Source organism: Abramis brama (assembly GCF_963993115.1).
Source record: "Abramis brama genome assembly, chromosome: 1".
NCBI lineage: Eukaryota > Metazoa > Chordata > Actinopteri > Cypriniformes > Leuciscidae > Abramis > Abramis brama.
Window position 1 is genome coordinate 18,262,758 of NC_139963.1, and position 13,309 is coordinate 18,276,066.

Genomic DNA, 13,309 nt, shown 5'->3' on the forward strand with positions numbered 1-13,309 from the left:
TGTTAGGTGTCGCCCAGCCTGCAGCTCTGCAGATGTCTGTTAGCGAGGCGCCATGCGCTAGAGCCCAAGAGGATGCCACACTCCGAGTGGAGTGGGCCGTCACACCAAGGGGGCATGGTCGACCTTGCTGCTGGTAAGCCAAAGCAATGGCGTCCACTATCCAGTGAGACAACCTTTGCTTGGAGAGAGCCTTTCCCTTCAGCTTCCCACCATGACAGACAAAGAGCTGGTCTGAGGTCCTGAAACACTGCGTTCTGTCAACATAAGCACGGAGGGCGCGTACTGGACAGAGCAGTGCCAAGGCTGGGTCTGCCTCCTCCAAGGGCAGCGCTTGCAGGTTCACCACCTGGTCTCGAAAGGGTGTGGTGGGAACCTTGGGCACATATCCAGGCCGGGGTCTCAGGATCACGTGAGAGTTAGCCGGTCCGAATTCCAGGCACGCTTCGTCAACCGAAAATGCCTGCAGGTCCCCTACCCTCTTGATGGAGGCCAATGCAACCAGGAGCGCTGTCTTCATTGACAGAAACTTAAGCTCCACTGATTGCAGAGGCTCAAAGGGAGCACTCTGCAGGGCAGTTAGAACCACTGAGAGGTCCCAAGAGGGTACGAGGGGAGGACGAGGAGGATTCAGTCTCCTCGCTCCCCTCAGGAACCTAGCGATCAGGTCGTGCTTTCCCAAGGACTTACCATCAACTGCGTCGTGATGTGCGGCAATGGCGGCAACATACACTTTCAGGGTGGAGGGAGACAGCCTTCGCTCCAACCCTTCTTGCAGGAAGGAAGCACGACACTGATGGGGCATTTCGTGGGTTCTAGATGTTTAGAAGAACACCAGTCGACGAAGAGGTTCCACTTCAACGCATAGGCATGTCTCGTGGACGATGCTCTAGCGGAAGTGATGGTAGCCACCACCGCTGGTGGTAGGGTACTCAAACCTACCTCGTCCCGTCCAGGAGCCACACTTGGAGGTTCCAAAGATCGGGACGAGGGTGCCATAAGGTGCCCCGTCCCTGAGAAAGCAGGTCCTTCCTCAGAGGAATTGGCCAGGGAGGTGCTGTCGCGAGGAGTACTAGTTCTGGGAACCAGGTGCGGTTGGACCAATACGGGGCAACCAAAATCACCTGCTCCTCGTCCTCCCTGATCTTGCGCAAAGTCTGCGCAAGAAGGCTCACTGGGGGAAACGCATACTTGCGGAGGCCCCGCGGCCAGCTGTGCGCCAGTGCATCCGTGCCGAGCGTACCCTCGGTCAGGGAATAAAACAGGTCGCAATGGGACGAGTCGTGGGAGGCAAACAGATCTACCTGTGCGTCCCCGAACTGATCCCAAATCAGCTGAACCGACTGGGGATGGAGTCTCCATTCTCCAGCGAGAGGCCGAAGCCGAGACAGCTCGTCGGCCGCCTGGTTCAGGTCTCCCGGGATATAAATGGCTCGAAGCGACCTCAGATGCTTCTGACTCCATATGAGGAGGTGGCGGGCGAGTTGCGACATACGGCGGGAGCGTAGACCACCTTGACGGTTGATGTACGCTACTGTGGCGGTATTGTCTGATCGGACTAGTACGTGTTGACCCTTGAGCAACGCACGGAAGCGGTGCAGGGCAAGGCGTACAGCCAGCAACTCGAGGCAATTGACATGCCAAAGGCGCTGGGGTCCTGTCCAGGAGCCCGCGGCAGCATGCCCATTGCACATGGCGCCCCAACCCGTGGTGGAGGCATCTGTCGATACAACAACATGCCTGGAAACTCGTTCTAAGGGAACTCTGGCCCGTAGAAAATTGAGGTTCGACCACGGGGAGAAGGTCTGACGGCAGGTCGGAGTCACTGGGACTCGGAGCGTGCCGTGTTGCCATGCCCACCTCGGGACTCGATCGCGAAGCCAAAGCTGAAGCGGTCTCATATGAAGCAATCCGAGCGGCGTTACTGCGGCTGCGGATGCCATATGCCCCAGGAGCCTCTGAAAAAGTTTCAGTGGAACCGCACTCTTGCCCTCGAATTGACGAAGGCAATTCAGCAGTGACTGCGCGCGCTCGCTCGTAAGCTGCGCGCACATGGCGACCGAGTCGATCTCCATACCGAGAAAAGAGATCCTCTGCACGGGGCAGAGTTTGCTCTTCTCCCAGTTGACCCGAAGGCCCAGACGAGCTAGGTGCCGGAGCACAAGGTCCCTGTGTTCGCAAACCTGGTCTCGAGAGTGAGCTAGGATCAGCCAGTCGTCGAGATAGTTCAGGATGCGAACCCCGTGTTCTCGTAGGGGAACAAGGGCTGCCTCGACGACCTTCGTGAAGACGCGAGGAGACAGGGCTAGCCCGAAGGGGAGAACCGCGTACTGGTATGCCTGCCCCTCGAAAGCAAACCGAAGAAATGGTCTGTGTCGAGGAAGGATGGAGACATGGAAGTAGGCGTCCTTCAGGTCGATCGCTGCAAACCAATCCTGTGGCCGTACGCATTCGAAAAGGCGTTTGGCCGTGAGCATCCTGAACGGCAGCCTGTGAAGGGAGCGGTTCAGGATGCTCACGTCCAGGATAGGTCGTAATCCACCGGATTTCTTCGGTACAATGAAGTAGGGGCTGTAAAAGCCGGACCTCATTTCGGCTGGAGGGACTGTCTCGATCGCACCCTTCGCCAGTAGGGTGGCGACCTCCGCTCTCATGACAGGGGCATTGCCATCGACCATAGTGAAGCGGACTCCCCTGAAGCGGGGAGGAGACCGCGCGAACTGAATCGCGTAGCCGAGCCTGATGGTCCTCGCGACCCAGCGGGACAGCCTGGGAAGCTCTAACCAGGCTTCCAGGAACTGTACCAGCGGGGTCATGCGGACCACAGACGTACCCTCGGTGGTGCAGCGAGGCGGAATGACCAGCCCAGGCGTGGGTGGCATAGCGGCCCGGTGCGGGGGCACGGTCATTAGCCGCGTCCTGCCAGAGGAGGCCAGGGGAGGACCAGCGTCCCACAGGGGCGTGCTCTGGCAGGGGTCTGGCGACAGAGGGGGACGAGAGTGGCGAGGCTCGTGAGCGAACTGATCCGAGAACTCTGTGTGCTCAGAGATGGGAGAGTGAGTTCTTTCTTTAACCACATTAGGGTGCTGCTCGTCGTGGGACGAGCAGCGGGAATGGGACAACCAAGGATTCTCCCCGGCCCTCCACCGGGGGAAGGAGCGGCCCTGCTACCGTCTCCTGAAAAGAACTCAGTGCCATCTCTGAGCAGCCCGTCTCAGGAGCGCCGCTTGGCCTGGCGTTTAGCGGGGCGCGGGGCGGGAGAGGGCTGTGGCGCCTTCCTGCGGCTTCCTCCACGACGCGACCCGGAGGCAGCGGACTGCTGGGGCCGATCGGGAGGGGCGGGAGCCGCAGGAGGGCGCCCTCGGCGGCGAGCAGGCTGAGGCACCTGTGCCGACGACTGCGCTGCCAAAGCAGCGGGCCGCCAGGGCAGGACATGTTTTAAAGCCTCAGTCTGCTTCTGGGCAGTCGAGAACTGCTGGGCAAAGTCCTCGACTGCACCGCCGAAGAGGCCAGCCTGGGATATGGGGGTGTCGAGGAACCGGGTCCGCTCGGCCTCCCGCATATCAGCCAGGTTAAGCCACAGGTGTCGTTCCTGGACCACACAAGTGGACATAACCTGACCCAGCGAGTGTGCGGTCACCTTCGTCGCCCGGAGAGCGAGGTCGGTGGCGGCACGCAACTCATCGAAGAGTGCTGGGTCAGTCCTCCCCTCGTGCATGTCACGCAACAACTGGGCCTGGTAGACCTGCAGTGTCGCCATGGCATGCAGTGAGGAGGCTGCCTGCCCCGCAGCTCTGTAGGTCTTCGCCACAAGAGTGGAGGAGAACCTACAGGCCTTGGAGGGGTGCTTTGGGTCGCCACGGGAGGAAGCACTCTGAGGACACAGTTGCATCGCAACAGAGCGTTCGACCTGGGGAACCCCAGTGTACCCTTTAGCAGCCGCCTGATCGAGAGGAGGAAAGGCGGAGGAGGTCGCCGAGCGATCACGGGAAGACAATGGTGCCTTCCAGGACCTCGTGACCTCCTCATGCACGTCCGGGAAGAAAGGTATTGGGGTTGGGCGGCGACGAGGGTCAGCGGCCGCTCCCAAAAACCAATCATCCAGCCGCGAGCGCACTGGACCAGGTGGCGGGGACCACTCAAGGCCAATGGCCGCGGCTGCCCGGGAAAGCATGGCCGTCAGCTCAGGATCAGACTCGGGCAATGCTGGGACACCCGAGGGCGGCAGCACAGCCGAATCGTCACTTCCCAAGGACTCCTGCCCACCTTGTGATGCAGCGATCGACATACGGTCCTCCTCTGGAGCGCCAAATGAGACCTGCGGCAAGTCAGTGGACTGTACTGCAGGCTCATTTGAAACACTCGCGGGTTGCACGGCGCTAGAGGACGGTGTGGAGCGTGGAATAGTCGGTGCTTTGTTCCACACTGTAACCCTCAGGTCACCCTGGCCGCCAGCCGAAGTACCAGCTCTCGTGGAGCTCGTAGATCGGGGTGCGGGTGAGGGGACTCTACCACGAAGGTCATTGAGTCTCGACCGCAACCGTGCGATGGGCATGTTCCCGCAATGGGAACATGACTCATCCACAAACGCTGCCTTAGCGTGCTCAACACCCAGACACACAAGACAGTGATTGTGCCCATCAGAGTCAGACACATATAGACCGCAACCAGAAATACACGGGCGAGGCATCTCTAAAAAGACGTGCCGCGTGCAATGCTCTTTTGTGAAAGGAGATTTCTCCACAAATGTTGAAGCGACCAGGGAGATGAACACACACACTCTGGCAAATCACTGCACAGATAAGCAGGGAATGTGCACTCGCTGGAACTCGCTGTCACACCAACACTTGGAGAGAGGCTCATCTCGAAGAGAATGAAGAGATAACTCAGAGTTTGGCTGTGGAGTGAAGAATCAACTTGGCTCCGAAGCGAAAACATATCTGCATGTTGCTCGCGCACTTCCTTATATACCCCCTGCGTGGGGCGGAGATACGCTATGCAAATTCCGCAGACCCATGGCATTTCATTGCCATTGGCTCGTTTTATATACTCGAAGATGATAGGCTTTCTAAGCGAAACCCCATTCGTCGCCATCCGACGTAACTCGGAGTGACTACGAAAGGGAACTAGTAGTCCTGGAGCTCACCCACAGATGTGTTAAAATTTAACACAGGTTGTGTCATTTTTGACACATTCTTTCTAAGAGTGTAATAATATTTCACAATATTACTGTTATCACGGTATTTTAGATCAAATAAATGCAGCCTTGGTGAGACTTCTTTCATAAACACTAAGAATATCTTACCAGCCGCAAAACTTTCGAATGGTTTACTTTCCCTCATGTCATGCCAAACCTGAATTACTTTTTTCTTTGGAACACAATAGGATTTTTTAAAAGGTCCTGGCAGCACTTTTCCATATAATGAAAGCAAATGGTTAATTACAGTTCCTTTAGGACTGTATAAAATGAAAAAGTCCTATTATAATATTGTGTACAGTGAAGTGATAATGAAGTGGTAAACACTGAAATCGTGTGATCATCTGTGTGTTAACAAAAATGACTCAAATGATTTGTTAATTTAATCTTTTTACAAAATAACTTAGGTGATAATTAGAAAGCAGGGCTTATGTTTGATCAACTTTGCATGCTCATGATGTCTATCTATCACCATCTTCTTCACAACAAGCACAAAATGATGTGCAGTTCAAATATAGGGTTAAAAATAGTTACATTTATTAATATAAATAACTGAAATAAAGACGACTTCTGCCAAAACAACATAGGTCATTGGCACAACTGAAGACTTGTTTACTGCATTTTTATAGAATGTGTTTATTGCCTATTTCACTACAGCTTGGTAATCATCCAATCAGACTCACACATAACTTTGTTTTATAAATGTGCATTATACCACAGAGCACATAGTGTGAAATACTGTATCCCAGAATGCAATGCACTTGACTTGACCTTACATTTCTAGTTTGAAGGAGCTATAATATTAACTGCATGTGAATTTTCTTGAAAAACATGCACGTGCAGAGGGGGTGGGGGGCTTTGGGGGCTCCAGCCCTGCCCTTTTTCAAAATTAATCAAAATTGCCCCTCTCAAATAAATATCAATGATAATATTGTGGTTAAAAAAACAAAATGCATTTGATCAATTAACATGACAATGTGTACAAAACTAAAGTAGTCTAAATTCACGTTTATTTTTTACGTATCTGTCAGTCTGACGAGTTGTTGCCAACGCGTTGCTATGGGTTGCGTCACTTCAACTTGCGTGTGTCTTGCTTCGGACTTGAATGGGTCAGTCTCCGTTTTCGAGGGTCTAAAACTCCGGAGTAGTGTGTGTGTGGACGGCAAGCGTAACCGTAGCAAAAGTTATGCGTTTTAAAACGAAAATGCACTAGTGTATTATACGTTTGTATCCCACAGTCTGCTCGGAACCGATGCTCGAACCAAATATGGTTCTTTCAGTGAGTAGTAACTCACTTTCAGTGAGTTTTCAGTGATTATTTTTTTTCAATAATCAAAGTTAGTGTGTCGATCCAATTAAAAATCCACATATCACACATATTTGTCATGTATAATACACCGACCAATCGTCATCGGGGCACAACAAGTTCAAATTTCATTGGACAATGTGAAGTGGAGCGGTCATTTTTCGGTCATTTTCATAAATCGTTTGAAAATTACATGGACAGACAAATTTACATTTATGAAGCGATCTGAATCTATTAATTGTTACCATCATTAATGGTAAGTATAGTATTCAAGTCACTTGTATTTAGCCTATGAATAATTGATCCACCGTTTACCATCAAACTATCATATTTGGCCCAAAGCCCAGGTGTGTAGGCAGACAACAACACGCGAAATGGTGACATGAAAGGACTTTATAATATTAACATTTTTGATAATTATGCAGCAACAGCATAGAGTACAGTAGACTACTACTGGTCAAAAATGTGGACACATTTCTTTTTTTAAATGTTTTTTTTATTATTATTATTATTTTTATTTTTTTTAAAGTCATTATGCGCATCAAGCCTGCATTTATTTGTTCAAAAATTATTACAATTTAAAATAATGGTTTTCTTTTTTTAATATATTTTAAAATATAATTTATTTCTGTGATGCAAAGCTGAATTTTCAACAGCCACAACAGTCTTCAGTGTCACATAATCCTTCAGAAATCATTCTAATATGCTGATTTATTATCAATGTTGGAAACAGTTTAATGATTTTTTGGAACCTGTGATACTTTTTTTCAGGATTCACTGATGAATAAAAAGTTTAAAAAGAACAGCATTTAATTAAAATAGAAAAGTCTTTACTATAATTTTTATCTATTTAGCACATCCTTGCTGAATAAAAGTATTACATTTTTTAAAAAGAAAGAAAGAAAGAAAATATATATTAGCCCTTTTTTACATTTGAGCCCCTGCCCCTGAGGAACTCTCTGGAACATTTTTAAACAAAACTTGATTCAAAACTTGATTCAACTATTACACATGGATTGAGGTCAAATGACAACATGTTGCATAGGCATAATATTGTTTCACATACTTAAAACAATAGTCAGTATTAGTGTGCACTAAGCAGTACACTAGTAGGCCTATTCCATTCTGAACAGTCATCAGCTTCGTTTACATTAGAGGTTGTTTTCACCTCCTCCCTTCATACCCTCAAGCTCACCTTTGTAGATTTCCAGATGGTCCCCTGTGGCCCTCTAGTGGCCCTCATATCAACTGCACATCCTGACATAATCATTCACTCACTCGCTCACACACAGTAAGTTCTTAGAACCTGACAGTGCCCTTCGAAATGAATTTTACAGGGTTTTTGACCACCTTGAGTGACTGTGAGAGTCCATACTGTAGGGAAAGAACATGCTCGGTTTGAAGGACACAGCATAGGAAACATCAGTAGTGTACATAAATATAATACTTCACAGGAGGAAGATAGGGATTACCCATTAGACATCACAGCACCTCAGTCATTAAAACAAAGTATAGCTGAACTAAACGCAACTGAATTCAGACTCATGCAGCTTGTGAATAGTCAGTTGGCAATGCCAGATACATGTGTTGCTAGTCAAGACAAATGCACACTGTAAATTATAGAATATATCTGGTACATTGAAGGGCATTGCAAATGTACTGAGCCCTTAGAGGAACTTACTGATGGGAAAAAAATATGAGATGGGTGGAAAAATATATTTCAATGTTCTCTCGTAAACTTTTTATTTTCCTTCACAAAACTTTTTCTCGGGGGAACACAACACATTTGCAAGAGAAAGCACGAGAAATTGATTGACATAATTTTTCATACAACTAATATTATCAACTTCTACACATAAGCTGTGTTCAAAATCACCTCCTATACCCTCATTCTTTACTCCCTACATCAATCCATTAATATAGTCCACTTGAAGGAGTGATTGAAAACGAGTGAGTGAATTCAGACACTGAGGCCTGGTATTAAGATGCGATTTATTCGATCGGATCACAAGTGGCTGATGCTAAATACAGGTGTCTAAAGGTCTAAAACGTTTTGAGCTTGTCCAACGCATTGCTTTTGTAGTGTAGATGCTCATGTGTTCGAATACGTTCGAACAGCCTCAAAAGACTCTACTCTCTGCCTACTGACCTAATGCTTAAATAATAATCAATTAATCAATCAATCAAAAAAATGATCAATTCAATAATCAATAAAAAATTAATTTATACCTGTATGATGTTACGCTGTACCCACATTGGACCATCGTTTTGGAAAATGGATGAATGGATGATTCAGCTTAGGGCGCCATCTTCAGGTCAGATGCAGGAATTCGGCACGACCGTCACAGTGCATTATGGGTATTCTCTAGCCCTTGAGAGTACATCGGTTGTACACTCGTTATTGGGGTGCATTATGGGATTGAATGAGTGCACTCGATAACGTTCACCATGGTTTCGGACACCACTACAAATGGCTGCCCCCTCAAATAGTGCGCAATTTAACCTATAGGGGGTATAGGGGATGATTTCGGATGCAGCCATAGTGTGTAAGGAGCAGTGAACACTATGAAGGGAGTCAGTGGATCAGAACGCTTCAGGCTCTCCACGGTCATTACTCACTGTGTCTCTTTGATTTGTTTGCCACTGAGACTCAAGATTTGTTTCGCCACTCTTGAGTATTATTTGTGTAATATATAGTATTATTCTTGAAGTAAATGGCGCACAACATGTCAGGATGAAAAATGCAGCTACACTCATTCAGAATGAACAGACGTGGTGAAGGTGCGAGCGCAACATTAGCACACGAAGCTTCCCAAGGACAAAGACTCACTCAATATCACACAACATTAGAAGCAACACGCTGGGATTTTAATGTCCCTTGTAGAAAGTCTATGAACAGGACTCGTGTCAATGTGAGCATGCAGAAAACATTAAAGGACACTAACATATTTGCAAAAGAAACTCGTCCTGCACCTAAAAAAGCATTATAAAATGATATAAACATTATATAAATAAGCTTTCTCCTCCCTCCAAATTGAGTGACTAATATCATTGAAATAGGTTTATATAACAGGCCCACATATTGTGAAAATGCAGTTAACCTCCTCGCTCCAGCTCTGGCACAGATCAGTTTGACATATTTCTCTATCCCATTAGTCTTTCTCAGTCTACAGCTTGACTCGTGCTGGACCACCTACAGCTCGGCGTGGACATGGATGAATGCTGGTATAACAGATATCAAGAAACAGAGCCATGCATTCATATTTTAACATCGTTTCGAACATCTTGTCTTAGTTTTTCTGTACATGCACAGCATTTTGCCTTGTGGAAAATGGGAAAACCTGCCATTCAAATTGAGCATGAGCTTGTACTTAAAATATCACTTATTTAGTACTTAAAATGTTGCTCTTTTCAAGTTAGTTAGAATCCCTCCCCCCAAATATTTGTTTTCTATATTTGATTGAACTGCTTAATTGAAACATGTTCCTTCAACATGAAAAAAATATAACTTTGTTTTAATACTCAAAGTCAGTTTGTACTCACATTTGGTGCTTTATTGAGTTTTATGTGTTGACATATTTCCTATTTAAAGGATTGGTTCACTTAATACTTACCCCCATGTCATCCAAGATGTTCATGTCTTTCTTTCTTCAGTCGAAAATAAATTACGATTTTTGAGGAAAACATTACAGGATTTTTCTCCGTGGACTTCAATGGGGTCTAATGATTTGAAGGTCCAAATTGCTGTTTCAATGCCGCTGCAAAGGGCTCTACATGATCCCATCCGAGGAATAAGGGTCTTATCATATCACATATATATATATATATATATATATATATATATATAAATATACTTTTTGACCACAAATGCTTGTCTTGCACTAGCTGTGATGCGCCACGCATTACTTAATCACGTTGAACTACTCCTTTAAATGGGATTGTTGTTATTTTTTAATAGACAACAGCTGTTAACATATTAACAATACATTGTTTATAGACACTATATAGCGGTTCAGGCGGAATTAGGGGGTGGGACATTCTCAGTCTAGATGGCATTTGATTGGACAAAGATTTGTACACACCCCTGAGTGCAGGATGAGTCATCATTTTCTTTCCTTTGTTTTTTTTTCTTTCCAAAAAAGTGTCAGTGTTTAGGAGTACAGTAGCATAAATAGCATTAACGCTAAAACTCGCTGACTAAAAGCCACACGACTCTGATTTTAATTTCATAGGGTCTTTGATTTTGAGGCCTGCGTTTGTTCTGTTGAGTTGTGGTGTGTTGCAGTGACAGATGTGAACACATGTGGGCAGTGTGGTGCAGACGCAGGGCTCTTGACGCTCCATCATGTTCAGCACAAAGGCTTGTCCGTACAGCATTCATTCACTGAAGTCTGCTGGATGAGACATTGTCTGCCTGTAACCACTGCGTCAACACTGATGCTCAGATCAAACGGACAGCAAGCCTGTATGTGTGCTGGGATGAATGAGTAATGAGTGTGAGTTTAGTACAAATAGTAACAGTTATTCACTGGGTAAGTGTATGTATTTATGTTTGTGTTGACAGAAGTAGTAGTGGTCGTGATAGTACTGGTTAATGGATGAAGAACATGTCCAGGTCATATTTCATCGCAAAATTGAAAGAAAACAGAACTTTTGCTTAGAAATGAAGGCTATTAAGTGTTTGTTTAGTTTTCTTTGTGTGGCAAAAACATGTCTAAAAATATATACAGAATCCCATATGTGAAGTTCCCACAAGGATATCAGATAATGTGTTTGTGCGTTGCAGTAACTGGAGAGAAGTGTGGGGTGAACGGCTGGTCAGAGCTGAACACTCATCTCTCAGTGGGAGTACCATGATCAGGACAGTGAGGAGGAGGAACAAGACTGAACACAGACACATGTTCTGTACAAGTAAAAGCCCTTTAAAGCTATCTTTAACTCGATAGAAAAAAAAAATGACATTGAGGAGACCAGGATTAGTTCCCTCAATAACTGCAAGACTCAAAACTCATATTTCATAGAGTCTTCACTATAAAAAATAAATAAAAATAAAAATAAATGCTGTGTTGTTTCAACCCATGTGTGGGTCATATTTTTATAAAAAAAATATTTTTTTTTATCACACTTTAGATTAGGGTCCAATTCTCACCATTAACTAACTATTCACTGTGACTTTTGCCTCAATAAACCCCTAATTACTGCTTATTAATATGGATATGGTCATGCAGAATAAGACATTAATATGTGCTTTATAAGTACTTATAAACAGCCAATATCCTAGTAATATGCATGCTAATAAGCAACTAGTGAGAACTGGACCCTAAACTAACGGTTGGGTTTGTCCATATTTGACCCAAACATGGGTTGAAACAACCTAGCATTTGTTTGTTTGCTGTATGTATTGTGGCATTCAGTGATTGACGCTAAAAGGTTAAAGCTCTGTCCTAATAACGTATACATAAAGTTTACCCTAAACCTAAATGATGGTGTTAACAAAAGTCATCGTTAGGTAAAAACACATTTTTCATTTAGCTTCTACAAGTCTAGAGCTCTTTTATCTGACTCGCATTTCATGGGACCAGGTGAGTTACTGAGCAAGTTTACCATGTCAGAAAAGCATGTTTTACCATATATTTCCATGTTTATGTGATGCAATTTTACATGATTTATTATCTATTGGCCAAAACAATGGTTTGAAAGCTTTTCCATTTTTGCCTCTTCATGAATCTTACATTTGTCAACCAACCTCAAAGCCACTAATTAACCTATATCAGTGCACTGTAAAAATAAAAAAATATATAAAAAAAATTGCTGACTTAATTTTTAAATTCAGTCACCTTGGATGTTTAAGTCATTTCTTCTTTAATTACATTAAACTGACTTAAACATGAGTTGAATCTTGTGTAACTTAAAAAAAGTTGAGAATTGCTTAGCTTATTTTGATGAGTTAAAGCAAAGTAAAAACAGATGTTGTCATAACATATTGATCATATCATTTTTTACAGTGTGTTTTCGAGCCATATTTTTGGTCTGGTGTACCCCACAGCCATCAGCACTCCCCTCATCAACACCAAACCTATTACCAAACCAATATGATCCATTCAGTAAAGAGTTGCTTCCTCCACCCGGTGGTATTTTGAACCATTTCTCTCAGCAAAACTGCTCAAATCAATTTTGGAGGTTGTCTTGACTGACCTGCTGAGTTTGGGTCATGCCACAACATTTCGGTCAGGCCAAGGGTGGGTGTTCTTCAAATGCTTAGACCAGTTGTCTGGATATTTACCGCTGTGTTTGGGGTGATGTTATTTTGAATGACTCACATTCAGCATATATATTCTGTGATGCTCTCAGGTGTAATCTGGATTTCACTGTTCCCTCAGTGGTTGCGAGACGTTCGAGTGCAGATGATCTTCCTTTTCAACAGTGAACGGCTGAAAGCTTTGATTTTCTCCTGTGTCCTCTTTTACTTTTCATCTTGCATGCTTTTCTTATAGTGGATTTATGAGATTCTGTGCCTGCAAACTGTTACAGCGGGTCTGAAAGTAACCTCTTGACACTTTTGCAGGAATAGTCAGGGCTAGAGATAATTGTATGTAAATGTATACCGGTGTTGGGAAAGATACTTTGAAACTGCAGTTTGTCAAGCTATAAGCTACAATCAATCAACTCTCTACTACAAGATACTACCATACAATATTCAATTACTTAGTTTGAAGCTATTTAAAGGTGTGATATATAACTATATTATAATGCTAATCAGGAACTATGTGATGACTCATAACCAGTTAATCTTTTTTTGTATTAAATGA